The sequence below is a fragment of the Schistocerca gregaria genome, chromosome X (assembly GCF_023897955.1).
Source record: "Schistocerca gregaria isolate iqSchGreg1 chromosome X, iqSchGreg1.2, whole genome shotgun sequence".
Taxonomy (NCBI): Eukaryota; Metazoa; Arthropoda; class Insecta; order Orthoptera; family Acrididae; genus Schistocerca; species Schistocerca gregaria.
The window spans coordinates 382,223,382-382,240,176 of record NC_064931.1 but is presented as its reverse complement, the minus strand read 5'-3'; the positions used below and the strand labels follow the sequence as shown (position 1 = coordinate 382,240,176).

The following is a 16,795-nucleotide window of genomic DNA, read 5'->3' as shown; positions in this document are numbered from 1 at the left end:
AGTTCATGGATTCTCCACAGTACAATAAATCAGCTCACAGTGCTGTTTTCAGAATGTAGGCACATTCTGGTGGTTGAATATCCTCCATATCCACCATATCTAGCTCTGCGTTACCTTTGTATGTTCTTAAAAGTGAAAAGTGCATTGAAGGGAACACATTTACAGTCTCTTGAAGAGGTTAAATTAAAAGTGGTATTGCTAAAGGGGGTGACAACAGATGACATACAGTATTGCTTAGAAAAATGGAAGAGATAAGTTTAGTGTAGTATATGCAGCATGATTCCTAAAGATATGCAAACATTTTAATATGTTATTCTACAAGTAAAACTAAAGAAAAAAGATCATATAAACATAGATTCACAAATATTTAGTTACGGAGTTACAGTTAATAAAAGATTTTGCCTGAAATTTAGCAGCTTCGCTAATATGAAACCATCGCAAAACTGTATGAGGTTAAAGTAAAGCATGATTTCCATTCATTTTGTTGTTATTGATCTGATGATTCTAATAAAACATGTCCCAGATGTGTATCTGCAGTAGTTTTCCAGAACATCCAGAGAAGCAAAGAAGTAAATTCGTAACATTTTTAATTTATTAACTACTTGGTGCCATTTGCTTTTTAAATTCTAGACAATTACACAAATCTTTCAACAGAAGTTGTAGAGAATTTAATTTTGGAAAAATGATGGCAATAATGTTAACTGAATCTGCATAAATATGTCAGATAATTTAATATCTGCACATGTGAATTCATGTTAAGGAAGTTTTACGGTGTACATACAGTTTCTCAATAAATCTTCAAAATTGCCTCCACTGAATTCAGTGCATTTAGCTGCATGTGTAGGAACAGATTTTGTTGCTCATTTCAGTTTCAGAGAGTTGTTCTTAATTTTGTCTATTGTATTCATAATGTGAGCAGCTAATGACTCACATGTATTGAATTTGTCCTCATAAACTATGTCTTTCATCCATCCCCATACACAAAAATTCATTGGTGTTAAATCAGGCAATCTGAGAGGCCACAGATGGGTAGCACCACGACCAATCAATTTCTGGGAAAAATGTTCATTTAAATTTGTAGTAATGGTGTTGGTGGATTGTGGAGGTGCTTTGTCATGTTGAAAATACATTTGCAATCACGAAGCAAGTGGAACATCTTTAAGCAAGCAGGGCATTTCTTCTGGAAGGAATTGTAAGTATGTCTCACCAGTTAGACATCCTGGGAAAATGAATGGTCCAATAAAGTTTATGATGATTGTACCGCACCACACACGTATGCTAAATTGCTGCTGCAAATTGTGTTGCTCTGTTGCATGTGGGTTTGCTTCAGATCATATGCAGTCATTATGTAAATTGTTTAAACCATCTCAAGTAAACTGTGACTCATCAGTATATAAAATGTATTTGTGTAACTGCCAATTTAACCAACTGCACAACTACAAGCAAAGGGCAGGCTCTCCCCAATGGCAATTATGCCCTTTTTGTTTATGGTTAGGATACATATTACTTTACTCCAGTGTACACCATACCTTAGATTGTGAAATGCCTCATCTATATCTACATCTACATCCATACTCCACAAGCCACCTGATGGTGTGTGGCAGAGGGTACCTTGAGTACCTCTATCAGTTCTCCCCTCTATTACAGTCTCGTAGTGTTCATGGAAAGGAAGATTGTCGGTATGCCTCTGTGTGGGCTCTAATCTCTCTGATTTTATCCTCACGGTCTCTTTGCGAGATATGCATAAGAGAGAGCAATATACTGCTTGACCCCTTGGTGAAGGTATGTTCTCGAAACTTCAACAAAAGCCCTTACCAAGCTACTGAGAGTCTCTCTTGCAGAGTCTTTCACTGCAGTTTATCTATCATCTCCATAATGCTTTCACAATTACTAAATGATCCTGTAATGAATCATACTGCTCTCTTTTGGATCTTCTCTGTTTCTTCTATCAGCCCTATCTGGTACGTATCCCACACCCGTGAACAGTATTCAAGCAGTGGGTGAACAAGTGTACTGTAACCTACTTCCTTTGTTTTCAGATTGCATTTCCTTATGATTCTTCCAATGAATCTCAGTCTGGCATCTGCTTTACTGATGATTAATGTTATATGATCATTACATTTTAAATCACTCCTAATGCCTACTCCCAGATAATTTATGGAATTAACTGCTTCCAGTTGCTGACCTACTATATTGTAGCTAAATGATAAAGGATTTTTCTTTCTGTGTATTCACAGCACATTACACTTGTCTACATTGAGATTCAATTGCCATTCCCTGCACCATGTGTCAATTCATTGCAGATCCTCCTGCATTTCAGTACAATTTTCCATTGTTACAACCTCTCGGGTATACTACAGCATCATCCACAAAAAGCCTCAGTGAACTCCCGATGTTCTCCACAAGGTCATATATATATATATATATATATATATATATATATATATATATATATATTGTGAATAGCAATAGTCCTACGACACTCCCCTGCGGCACACCTGAAATCACTCTTACTTCAGAAGACTTCTCTCCATTGAAAATGACATGCTGTTTTCTGTTATCTAGGAACTCTTCAGTCCAAACACAATTGGTCTGATAGTCCATATGGTCTTACTTTTTTCATTAAACGACTGTGGGGAACTGTATCAAATGCTTTGCCGAAGTCAAGAAATGTGGCATCTACTTGGGCACTCATGTATACAGCCCTCTGAGTCCTGTGGATGAATAGCGCGAGCTGGGTTTGACACGATTGTCTTTTTTGAAACCCATGCTGGTTCCTACAGAGTAGATTTCTAGTCTCCAGAGAAGTCATTATATTCAAACATAATACATGTTCCAAAATTCTACAAATGATCAACGTTAAAGAAATACGTTACATACTGGTACCAGGGCTACATTGAACAGCCTTCACAATATCCTCATCATTGTCTTCTCATATTGAGCACTTGTACTGATTGTGAATGGTAGGCGAGGACATGTCTCCCGTAACATTCAAAATACTTCACTAATGATTCGTGCATTCGGAATCCGCCGAGTTGGATAACATATGAGATACTCATATACTGCAGCCATAGCATTACCATCACATTTTCCATAATAAACACAATATCAATGTATGCGGCCTGTCTAAAAAGCATCTGACCTTGGGCCAGAAAAAATATTTTGAATACCTGATGGTGTTGGGACCCTAAATCACTTCAAAGTCGATCCCTTGCGCTTGCACACACTTACCCCACTGATCCTTCCACAGCTGAAAACAACCCCGGAAGTCTTCTTTTGGAATGGTATTCAGCTCCATCATTGTGCGTTGTATTCCACATTATCTCTTCTCTTCTCTCAAAACGGTATCCTTTCAGTGACATCTTCTATTTTGGAAACAACCAGAAGTCACAATGCGCCATGTCTGGAGAGTAGGGAGGTTGGCAAACAGTTGTAATTCCATGTTACGCCAAGAAATTTTGAATCAAGTGGGATGAATGTGCAGGTGCAATCTCGTGATGCAGTTGCCAATTTTTTGCCATCCATGTATCTGGTCTTTTGCGCCGAATTGAATCACAGAGTCACCAGAGAACATCTTGATAGTACTCCTTTGTTACTGTTTGTCCTTTCAGTGTGCATTCATGATGCACAGTTCCATGGACATCAAAGAAGAGTCAGCATGACTTCGATTTTGCTTTGCCCCTTAGCACTTTCTTTGGCCTGGGAGACTAGGCATTCCTGTATTGCAATGACTGTCTTTTTGTCTACAGGTTGTACCCATACACTCATGACTCATCTCCAGTTATCACAGTGTTCAAAAACTCAGGATTGGTGTTCATGTGTCCAGAAGGTACTGTGCAATGTCAAAATGGAGGTCTTTTTGTTTCGGCAAGAACAACTTGGACACAAATTTCACAGCCACTCAGTGCGTTTTCAAATCATCACACAAAATTGCATGTATAGAATTTTTACTCACTCCAACCTCTTGGGAAATCTCCGACATGGTCAAACGACAATATTCCATCACCAAATTATGCACCATCTCAACAACAGCTGCACTCTGAGCAGTTTGGGGCCTGCCAGATTACTGGTCTGTCTCCGCTGATGTGCGGCTATTTTTGAATCAGTTGAACCACTCCTTAATTTGTGTTACACCCATCACATTTTCTCCAAACAGCCATAGAATCTTACGAATTGTTTTGCTTTGAGAAACACCAAGCTTTTGACAAAATTTGATGCAGTATCTATGCTCAACATGTTCAGTCATCTTGAGAGAATAGGTAATCTGACAAACACGTTGTGTAGCACCTCACTCAGCGACTGACACGCAGTGACTGACACACAGGAAGCTGGGGACAAAATTGATGCATGCACATAAATATCTCTTCCTTTACTGTGTACAGTAGTGCCTTGCTGTCATCTCTAATTTGCACAGGATAATCACAGGACCGATACTTTTTAGACAGACCTCGTATTCCTCTGTCATAAATTTGAAAGGCATCCCTATTTCATAAGTAATCTACAAACTACTGCAGTTACTAATGTATAGTGTTTCACTTAAATACATGGTTGTTGTTATGTTCTTTCACTGAATAATACAAAAAACTAACTCATTTCAAGGTTAGAAAACCTTGGTTGCTAATAATAACAGAAACATCTTACATTCTTAATGGAAAGTAAACAAATTTATTTGTATAATAATTTTTCCTTCTCTATATGTTCTGGAAAACTACTGGAGACACACATCTGGGACATGTTTTTCTAGATTCACTAGTTTAACCTAGTACAGTTTTGTGATGGCTTCACATTAGTGAAGTTTCTAAATTTCAGGCAAAATGTTTTATTAGCCATAAATCTGTAACTAAGCATCTGTGGACCAAAATGGTAATTGAATCGCCACCCTAGCTGCAAAGATGCATTGATGCACAGCATTGGGGACATGTTGAAAATGTGTGCCCCGACCAGGACTCGAACCCGGGATCTTCTGGTTACATAGCTGACAATCTATCCATCTGAGCCACCGAGGGCACAGAGGATAGTGCACCAGCAGGGACTTATCCCTTGCACGCTCCCTGTGAGACTCATATTCCTGACATGTCCACACCATTATATTCGTAGTGCACCTAATAGATGTTTGCCCATGGACCTATGTTTATATGAACTTTTTTGCTTTAGTTTTACTTGTAGAATAACATATTAACATATTTGCATATCTTTGTAAATCATCCTGTATGGGGTAGGGGAGTGTGTTGAAGGGGATAAAAGTTAGTTGTAACTTTGTTTGTAATAAATCATATTTCTCACACCAGTCTCATTATTACTTGTCATGCCTTGTAGATTTAGTAACCCTGCTAGATGTTTAAATGAAAGATACAGACATGTCTGGATGTGTAACAATTTCCATGTACTCCAAGGACTCCTGTTGTTAAAAAATTGCCTAAATCACAGGGTGGTCACATGAATTTCCAAACTGAGCAAATAAAAGGCAGCTCAGTGGCAGCCTCTCACTCAGTCACTACTAACAAATTTTTCCTCTACTAATGAACTAAAATTGCTGCTGCTGTTTACCTAGACCAGTGTAAACTTGTATGCAAAGCACTTTGACTTATGAAGATGTGGTTTCCTCCACCACCAGGTTAATGGAACTTCGCTTAATATCATACTTATAACACATGTGCATTGAAAATTAGTAGTACTAGGGCTTACATCAACTTCACTCATGAACTACTGCATATTAATTCCCATCTACAATTATGGATTATATTAAATTTCATCAACAAATACTATTGTATAGTTTCATGCAGCAATTGACTCTTTTATTCTGTTGTTACATTAATGATTCGTGTTCGTACGTGCTGTTGGTCTTAAACTGTGGATTGAAACATTAGCAAAGAAGAGGAACCTGTTTTAGATCACCAAACTCTACCACAGCTGCACAATATCTCAAACTTTGGTAGCAACTAATAAATCAGCATCAGCAATTGATCAAGCACCTAACTGGCTCAATCAGCAGTCAAAGGCACTGCCAGCAATGCTGGAATTTCAAGCAATAAATAAGGTTCAAGAAGACTAGGAAGTGCACTGCCTGACAACAAAAGTGAAGCACCCACAATAAATGAGTAGATGTTCATGGAACGTTCTACATAGACACGCCATTAGTGGGTATATAAATGTAATTCCTTGTGATGGTTAGAATGGTCTTGGGAATGGATTAGTGTTGTTCATGCTTAATGCTATTATTACCAGGTGTGGTAGTGTCTAAGTGATGTCAATGGCATCTCACGCTGAGTGGTCACTGTGTAGGAAACGGAGATGCCACATACTCATATGAGGCAACATTATCAGCACCTGAGAGAATTTGAAAGGGGCCACATTGTAGGTCTCCATTTTGCCTGCTGGTTGAATTACGCAATATCCAGATTTGTGAAGCATTTAGATGTGACAGTAGCCCTATTTTGGGTTGCTTACAAAAATGAAGGCAGGCATACTCATTGAAAAGATTCTGCTTGAACACATCTGACCACCAAAAGAGACGACCACCACATTGTGCACCAAGCATGTCATAACCCCTTCACATTTGTGTCTGTCATCTGAGATCACGTAATGGACTCTCTGAATTATTCACAGACATGCCAACTTTCAAAAGTGAAAAATCAGGAGAATTTTAGCGCTGTGCTGTTATGAATTACCACACATCCCTGATGATTAAAGTTGCAATAATTTAATAACTGTAACAATTCAATTACATTTGCTTTATTATTTACATGTAAATACTAAATAATGGACATACCTGAGCCTTCGGACTGTATAATTTATAATTCAACATGCTGAACAATATGAATGATGAGCTCTGCAGGTTTATTTGGATTCACACACATTCAAATTTAGGGGGAAATCCCCTAACTTGGCAACACTGCCTTTTAGACACAACAATGCTAATCACTTCGCTTGGAACAACTATCAAATACTCCTTGTCAATGATAACTTTACGATTGTGCTGGTGCTACCAGAAGTGGAGGAAATTGGCACTAGTTGAAAGATATTCATTTGTCTCCGAATGCTGCCAACGATACATGCCTTACTTCGTTGTAGATACGAAGTGCGAGCTATGCCTACTGCTGCTCTAGACAGCCACCGCACCAATCTACCAAGTTAACATAGACAAGTAGCAGCCATACCTTGTCATCCACCAATATATCGAAGGTGCAGGATTTTCAAATAGTAAGGAAAGTATTGAAACTGCCTACTGCTGCTCTAGACAGCCACCGCACCAATCTACCAAGTTAACATAGACAAGTAGCAGCCATACCTTGTCATCCACCAATATATCGAAGGTGCAGGATTTTTAAGGAAAGTATTGAAACTGGTCTGAAAATCGGGGGATCGGTCTTCACTGTCGTAAGATCGGGAGGAATAGGGAAAAATTGGGAGTCTCCTGCTTAAATTGGGAGAGTTGGCATGTCTGTATTCAGTGTCATCATGCACCATCATGCGGAGGCCAGCAGTAGTGAGATTAGGGTATTATCAGCATGTGCATAGGTTACTGTTAGCACCACAACATGAACAGCTGCATTTGGAGAGGTGCCATGACTGGGAAGCATGGATTGCTGATGTATTCAGTTATGGATCACACTTGAGTACTACAACAGACTATGATCCTAGGTAAGTATGATGATGACATAGGCAGAGGTCCCATTCTTCCAATGTTTTGGAGAGGCACATTAGTGTTACACATGGCATCATGGTGTGGAGAGCCACTTGTATAACTTCACATCATGGCTAGTAATAACAGAGGGAACTCTGATGGCACAATGATGTGTCATGGGCATCTGCATTCTCATGCATTACCTCTCGTATGAGAGATCTGTCTCCAATAGAAAGTGTGTGGGACTAGCTCAAATGCCATCTCCACCCAGTGATAGTAATGATGATATCAAGGACCAGTTACAACAGTTGTGGACCAGCTTGTCCAATAAGAGGATGCAATTCACAACCATATTCAGTGCATGCATTCATTCCAGAAGACAGGCAGATAAGTGGGCTCAAACTCCCATGTTATTATGAAATTTGATTTGATGTTGGAACTTCCTGTGTGCCAGATCAGGACATGAACAAGAGAGCTTTGCCTTTTTCAGGCAAGTGTTCTACCAATTCAGCTCTCCAACCATGACTTACAACCTGCTCTCACAGCTTTACTTATGCCAGTACCTCATCCCCTGCACTCTAAACCTCACAGATGTTCATTTACAAACATGTGAGACCTGTACGCCAGGAATAAAGGATTTGTAGAGACATGGCCTAGCCACAGTTTTAAGGCTGCATCTACCAACTAATATGTCCAAGCACAACACATAATCCACCCTCACAGCTTTACTTCCACCAGTACTTCATCTCTATGTTCCAAAGTTCATGGAAGTTTGCCAGCATAACTTGTGGGACTAGCAACCTGGAAGAAATGGTTGATCATGAGTCATGTTTGGATAGATCCATTGATGGAGCACTTGCTTGTGAATGACAAAAGTCCCTGGTTCAAGTCTCTATCCAGTGCAAAGTTTTAATCTGCCACAATATTTCAGTTCATCAAAATTTCTACTGGAGAGTGAAAAGACTCCTCCACACTGGAGATAACTCATCTCTGAAATATCCTGTCTCTCAGGAGTGGTAGTCCCCAAATGTTGCCAATGAATACTGTGAAATTTGAAGGTGGGAGGTTAGGTAATTAGAGAAGAACAGGTGTGAGGGTGGGTCATAATTCATGTACAGTTTGTAGAGAACATGCTCACAAAAGACACAAACATCCAAGTCACACTATTTTCATCTACTGGGAATTTTCTAATCACTGCCCACTCAGCAGAAGAATGAAAATTTATTCTGACTTGACATTGTAATTGCTGGAATAACAAGACATACAGTGTCAACGCATTAAGCTTCATTTTATTTCCTGTTCCCCTTCTTGGTGCTTCACTTCTTTTGTCATGCAGTGAATTTGAGAGCTCTCTCATGCTGCATTTTCAGGCAAATGATACCAAATATCCAACTCCTCAATGGACATTTTCACAGTAACATCACTTGGTTCAACAGTTAGCCCCAGTGTTGGATCAATTTGTGTTAGCATTGTCTGCCACATTCTATTTATAATTCAAGTATTTTTGGACAAAATTCATGTGGTAGCAACATGACTAGAATTCATGCAATAATGCGAGTTACATTTCTTATATTTGTACATGGTTTTGCAGTGATATATACTATAAAATTCTCTTGGGCTTCCAGGCAGGTCGAGTGGCTTAAAATCCATGTGCTTTTGACTGAGTGCTTGTTGGCCATTGTCAAGTGGTGTCTGTCATAAGAGTGCTATTGCTGTCCTTACATAGCAATGCTGTCTTCAGAGTGAGGGCACTGGTTCTCACACCAGTGTCATATAAGGCAATGTTTTCATTGTGCACCTGTCACACCTGCTTCGAACTTCTGATGGCTGTGTTACAACTATTCTTAGATGCAGACTGTCATCTGTATTGAGGGTGTGTGACACAAATTTTTATCTCAATCAGTTTTTTTATGATGCTGTCCTAGAAACTATTGGCCCATGTGGTAGGAGATGTCTCATAAAATGCAAAACAGTAGCCGTTTGTGCTTTGAATAGTGCAGACAGTCTGTGTGATATAAAACTGTTCACATCCATTTGCAGTGGGAATCCCATTAGCTCCAGTTAGAGCCAACCTGTTTATGGAGTACTTTGAGGACATCAACTTGGGCACAGCCCCTGTAAAGCCCACGTGCTTTAATTTTATGTCAGTGACATGTTTGTTGTGTGGTCTCATGGAGATGAAAGGCTCAAAGAATTCGTGTACCACATCACAACATCCCTAACATGAAGTCTACAACAGAGGTAGGGCAGGATGGCGCCTAGCTATCCCTTGGTGTTCTCATCTGCCGTAAAGCAAATCTATGTCTCAATCACAGTATTTACTTCAAACCCACCCATATGGATTGATATCTGCATGTTACAAGCTACCAACACCCTTTCCAGGAAAGTCCTATTCTGAGAACCTTGATGCACTGAGGGGGAGCCATTTCAGATGCTGAACACCTGCAAAGGAAGTGAACCACTGACAGACCGTGTTCAAGGAAAATGGCTGCAACAATTGCCAGATTTCACAAGCAATCTTCCTGAAGAAATGTAACCAGAAGGCCCCCAAGGAAGACATGAAAAACTTGTATTTTTGCCATTATGTTGCAGAGTTACATGAAAGATCATCTGACTCCTAAGGATCCAGAATAAATTCATCAGCTCAGGATGCCTATGAAAAACAAGCAAAGTACAGCTTGGAATCTGACCATCAAAATGTGGAAGTGGGTGCAGCAGACATGCAATAGAAACATTACCATATAAGGTGGTGGAGTGAGCACCAGTAGTTGAAGGCTGTGTATCTATAGTGACAACTTGACAATGGCCAGTGAGCACTTGGCCAGAAGCTGATGGATGGTAGACCACTTTAAGCAGCTGGCAGCATGACAGAATTTTATCATTATGTATCTTAGATTGCAGATTTGCAAATGTTGAGTACAAAATGTAAATTCACATATGGGTGTAGTAAATCACATGCAGAAAATTTAATACATGATGTGATTTACTTAGCCCCAGATAAGAAGGTCCACATACAAGTTTTAAGACCTAGTGATCCCTCACAAAGTGAAGTGCAGCAAAGTGTGCCTGCCATTTGAATATTGCAAATAGCACACAAAGTTTTTTAGCAGACTCTGGCATTTCACATATAGCCCAGAGGCATAGTGATCTAGTGCAACAGGGTGCTGTAACAGATTTTGAAGTGGTAAACAAGTTCTGTTATGTGGCAGCCACTCAGCCATGTTCTCCACTATTCTGGGCTATACCAGGCACATTTTTGTGGTGATACATTTTGTTTCCAAGCAGCCCAGATAGTTTTTGTTTGTATCCCAGATGGAAATGTGCACATCATGAGAATGAGCATTACAAGTTTTTACACAGAGATTACATTGCAGAAGTATGCCATAGCATGATGAACATATTTAAGTGTGTGTGCTCCCTCACTCAGTAAACTGCAGTCAAAGTTTTCAGCATATGGTGTGGTGTAGCAAAGCAAAACCAACCACACACACACACACAACATACATACATGTTCATTAGTGCAACTTTTACTTTCCACTCACTGTAACTATTGACTCATTATGTTATAAGCAAGCACAGTTATAATGATTTTTAATTAATTTTATTGAACCAATGTTTGTTCATTATGTAAACACTGTTATATTCATAGTCTTTTCGTAATTCCAAATACAATTAAGCATATTACATGACTAAATATAAAGTGAAGTTCTGACACAAATATTATTAACATTTCTGATAAAGTGATTACAAGTTTACAATTTCTGCGTCTTAAAAACTCATATGATGCAAAACTGAAGCTGAAATGATGTATACTACTTCATTCCTACTAGAAAGTGTGTGCTTACATTGTAAGTCCACCATGGTGTGTGTCAATGACATTATGATCACCTTTTTGTAATTACAAGGAGCAGTGAAATGAAAACTTAACACCCACCACAATGAGAGCATGGAATGGCTTCTTCTAAAGTAAACACTACATGCAATAAGACATTTATCTGTAGTTGTAATGTATCAATATAACACTTTGCCATTTTGCACGGTTAGGGCCTTCTTTCAGTCAGTGGTCATTTATTTAGACTATATTCTCAGTGAAGAGAATATGTAGAGACTAGTCAGAATATTCCTCTGTGTAATCAATTAAGGACCTTCAAATATTTCTAGGAAAAATGAATTACTATGCACAATTAATTTCCCTGGCAGCCTCTGTAGCTCCATAGCCCACCAGCTAAACCATATCCTTGAAAAGGAAGTCCACTTTCAGAGGTCATAAGAGTGTAATATGGCTTTTGGAAGTTCAAAATCGTTCTCCAATCAGGATTCAGCCTTGTGAATTATCAACACAATTTCCAGAATGAGATTTTCACTCTGCAGCGGAGTGTGCGCTGATATGAAACTTCCTGGCAGATTAAAACTGTGTGCCCGACCGAGACTCGAACTCGGGACCTTTGCCTTTCACGGGCAAGTGCTCTACCACTGAGCTACCGAAGCACGACTCATGCCCGGTACTCACAGCTTTACTGGCAGAAGTAAAGCTGTGAGTACCGGGTGTGAGTCGTGCTTCGGTAGCTCAGTGGTACAGCACTTGCCCTCGAAAGGCAAAGGTCCCGAGTTCGAGTCTCGGTCGGGCACACAGTTTTAATCTGCCAGGAAGTTTCATCAACACAATTTGCTGTTGTGTGGGTAACAGACACAACATCACATGGCATCAGGGCTGTTCTCTGTCATAAATCACAGGATGGTAAAGGGTGAACAATTTAAGTCAAATACACAAACTGCAGCTCAAAAATATGATTACTTTTGTCTTTTTTGTAACATTACTACCTATGTATTGGTTTGTTTAAAAGTCAACACAAATTTTCACATATAATACAAAAAAATTGACACACTCTGTATACTTGTGCACTTATCACAGATGAACCAACAGAGTAAGACAGAAATAAATATAAATGGATTGAAAAGGAATGTTTATCCATCATCTTAGGTGTCCATAAATTTAGAATTTTCTTGTTTTGTAGCAGGTTTGATCTTATTACCAACAATAAATGACTCTTGTCCACAGTTCTAGGTGCTTCAGTCTGGAACCGCACGACCGCTACAGTCACAGGTTCGAATCCTACTTCGGGCATGGATGTGTGTGATGTCCTTAGGTTAGTTAGGTTTAGGTAGTTCTAAGTTCTAGGGGACTGATGACCTAAGATGTTAAGTCCCATAGTGCTCAGAGTCATTTTTTTGTACTCTTGTCCCTTTTAGGGCCAAAGGCAAAATTCCCAGAGCATACAGTGTATCATCTTCATCAATGGGCTCTCTGACAAATTTCCAACACTCCTTTCACTAGGACATTCTAGCATGGATGCACTTTCTTGCTGTCCAGCAGGTCAGGATCCTGAGTTTGATCATCAGGGTAAAGTTTATTTTCAGTTAGACAGCAAACTGAAACAATCACTCAACTCACTTCCCTACATATCCCTGGGATATTGCTACAGTGTCAGATGTGTCCCACTTCCACATTGGGTCCTGAAATATGTCTGATTGGGTTTGTCTGCCAAGATCTCAGATGGAGAACCATTTGGCCTTCACTGTTTCTTTTTATCAGTGGTATCAGTATCAGGTTAGGCGAAGTATGGTACTCTTTATGGAAGATGAGAAGTGATGTCAGTTTGTGGTCCTGCTCTCCCTTCAATGTTGGGTGCTCCAACTCCTGGATCAAATGTACACAAGGAATTGTAGGATGAAGCAACTTCATCTATTGGTCTTTAATAGGTGATGATGTTGCATGAGTAGTTTGAAAGTGTGACAATTACCAGACACATACATCATGTCAACCCCAGTAGTTTTCTCCATGAACAGTGCTGAGACAGGTGTAAGAACAAATTTACATCACCTTCATGAGCATTTTCTTCTTATCAGTATGGTTAATTACCATGGACTACTTCTCCTGTTTCCTGTATCTAGTCTGCCTCCAGTAGACAACAACAGTGGCCACAGTGGAAACTTTGGAGTTTATCTTTGGAATACAGCGTGCATTTCTCACACTAGTGACCGACAACAGTCTGAAATTCAAAGCAAGAAATTTGAAAATGTGTACCAGCAATGGAATTAAGTATCTTACCACAGCCCCTTTCTATCCAGCCTCAAACAACTGGCAGAATTGCCTGTCTGTACTTTCAAAATGCAAATGTTAAAACCGTTACAGTCCACTAAATTGGCTTCAGCTCCTTACAGGTCCAAATCCATCAATGGTCAAAGCACAGCTGAGTTCCTCAATGACATTCCTCACAGGTCACTTCCAGATAACCAGTTGCCTCACAACACAAAGCAGATGCAGCTACACAGTTCTGTGTAGGCAAAGTCTGGAGTGGATTACGTGGTCCACACACCATAACTCTCCCTACTTGAGTCACAGGGGATGCTGGTCTGGTCCTGACCATGAGCTTAGGAGCACACAACATAGATGCAGTTCTGCCTTCAATAATCACTAAATTACTGGACTTGTCCATCCCTCTGGGGTGCCTCCACTCCTGGAAGTCTGTGGCATTATTCAAGATGCTCCAGATCCAGCAGCACCATTGCAAGTTGGTTTGGACATCTACCAGGAGCCACCTGGCTCTCACCCACTTCCAGCTTGTGTGTTTCCTGCACCAGCTGAGCTGGTACCACCCTTAAGGCCTGCTTCAAGGGGAGAGGGGTTCACTAACACCACTGGATATGCAAATAGGAAGTATTGATGTATCAATATGTGGAACATGATCCATGTCTGGCAAGAGTGGCTGTGGCGAGTATTAGTTAATGGATAAATGCTTAAGCTTCTGCTGAGAACTCTACTGAGTCCACTACCAATTTTGGCTTTTATATTAGGTCACTTTCAAGTCATTCTGAAAATTAAACACACCTGGCTTGCACTTTTATCATTTGCATATTGCTATTTACTTCTCTACAGCACAGTTATTTAGAACCACTTGAAAGTGACATAATTTGAAGGTCAAAACAGCTGGTGGACTCAATAACATTGTCAACAGCAAATTGAGCATTTTTCATTAATTAAACAAACAGCTGCAGAATCTGAACGTGGAGGAAGTAATAATAAATTATAAGAATGTTGCCAATATTGCAGGCTGGTTACATAAACTTCTGTAGCAAGAAAATTTAATGCCCTCCAGCAACAGAATCCTTCATTTACTACAATCTGACATCTCTTGGTGGCTTCCACGACCACCAGGTTAACAGAACTCTGGTTAATAGCAAATTAGTAGCAATAGGACTTATTTCAATATCAGTTACATACTATTTCACATTAATTTCCATCTAAACCTATGGTTTCTATTAAAATTCACCAAGGAAACTTATTGTTTGGTTTTGTGGACTGCTAGACTATTTCAATCTGTTGCTGAAAAGTTACTTGTTTCAATAAAAGTTGTTATTGGCCTTAAAGTGAAGTCAGAATACTGTTCATAAGGGCCATTCACCATATAAAGGAGATGCTGAGTCGCAGATAGGCACAATAAAAAGACTGTCAGAAAATGATCTTTCGGTCAACAAGGCCTTCATTGGAGATAGAACATACGCACAAATACTAAAGCAAATGCAACTCACACACACATGACTGCAGTCTCTGGCTGCTGAGACCACACTGTGAGCTTGTTAGTTGTCACACCCATGTAGAGTACAGCACAATGGTTGCAGCTTAACTTTGGCAACTAACAAGCTGTCTGTCTGAATGAATGGCCACTGACAAACTACGGCCACGAAACAGCTGAAGCACTCCCATTGTTGAACATGCTACACAATGCAGCATTCTTCATTCCAATGTGCTTCATAGCCTGTGCCATCTGGATCCTTCCCACCAACACCAAGTTTTCTGAATTGTGCAGGTGGTAACTCTCTCAGCAATATACCCTACATTCCCATAACCTTCCTGGCCTCAACCTCATTGGTCTTTGTCTCTACCCTCTAGCCCCTAGCCCCTTCCAGTTCCCATTCCAGCACTACACAGTCCTCTATTCCACAAATACACCCACAGTCTTTTTACCTTTCTCCTTCCCCCCCCCCCCCCCCCCCCCACATCTTCCATCTAACCACCCAACTCTACTTCACGTAGTTGCCTTATCCTCTCTCCACCTCTTGCCTTTATGGTCTCACAAGTAGCACTTTACCATCCCCTCCCACCTCCTTGCTATCCTTCCCCCTCCCTGCCCATACCTTGTCCTTACCCCAACTACCTGGCTGCATTTATCATATTGCACAACTACTCACAGCTTGGTCTCAGCAGCCAGAAACTGCAATCATGTGCATGTGAGTTGCATTTGCGTGAGTGTGTGTGTGTGTGTGTGTGTGTGTGTGTGTGTGTGTGTGTGTGTGTTCTATCTCTGATGAAGTCCTTTGTGGTTGAAAGCTCATTTTCTGATAGTCTTTTTGTTGTGCCTGTCTGGAGCTCAGAATCTTCTCTGTGTGATCAGAAGCAACAATCCTTTTCATAATATTGTTACATTCCATCATGGATTTTCCATTGTTGAATTTAGCATCAGTGTTTTGAAACCATCTGAAAAGTTGTAAGGGTGTTAATTGTCAAGAACAAATTCAATATGTTGTGCCATTTTTAACTCAATTAGCATTGAAGTTATAGTCAATCAGGCAGATTCAATTGGCCCACCAGACAGAATTACTGTCAGCTGTTCTTACAGTGTAGATGAAAGTATGCAAGACTGCTCAGCCTGTGACTTAGGTTTGATCCTTACTATTGATCCATGTCTAATATTTGTACCAATCTGTTGTTCAGTTTTAGGAAACAAAAAAGCCCATGTGGTGAAACTGTTTCTCATGGACTACTTGAATTTGCATGTGCAGTAGGCTGATTGGCTAACTTCAGTGTTAATTAACTTGGAAATGGTGCAACATATAAAATTTTTTCTTAGAAATTATTTCTCAGAATATCTATATAAATTGCCATTTTTATTTTTGAGTTCTGTGTTTTCTGAACTTCTGTAGTGTGACACTCACCAATATAAAACTGACAAAACAACAATTTCCTTTATAATTCTTCTTACTTTGCTTCATTTTAGCAAAAACAGCATCTGAGACTACGTATTTATCACATATGAATTCCATAAAAAAATTGTAACTATGTGAGTCACTGTTAATGAACTGTGTTATGTTTGGTAATCTATTTTCTTCCTT

The 16,795-nt window shown here is 39.8% G+C and overlaps 1 protein-coding gene and 2 non-coding genes across 3 annotated transcripts in view; 1 reads left to right on the top strand and 2 right to left on the bottom strand.

Moving 5' to 3' along the window:
* The window catches only part of LOC126297751 (calcium-dependent secretion activator-like), a 1,391,877-nt gene that overhangs the window by 656,957 nt on the left and 718,125 nt on the right, over window positions 1-16,795 (bottom strand). The window lies entirely within an intron of this gene.
* Window positions 12,040-12,113, bottom strand: Trnas-uga (transfer RNA serine (anticodon UGA)). The gene has a single exon. It is a non-coding gene; the product is annotated as a tRNA-Ser (tRNA).
* Trnas-cga (transfer RNA serine (anticodon CGA)) lies at window positions 12,180-12,253 on the top strand. The gene has a single exon. It is a non-coding gene; the product is annotated as a tRNA-Ser (tRNA).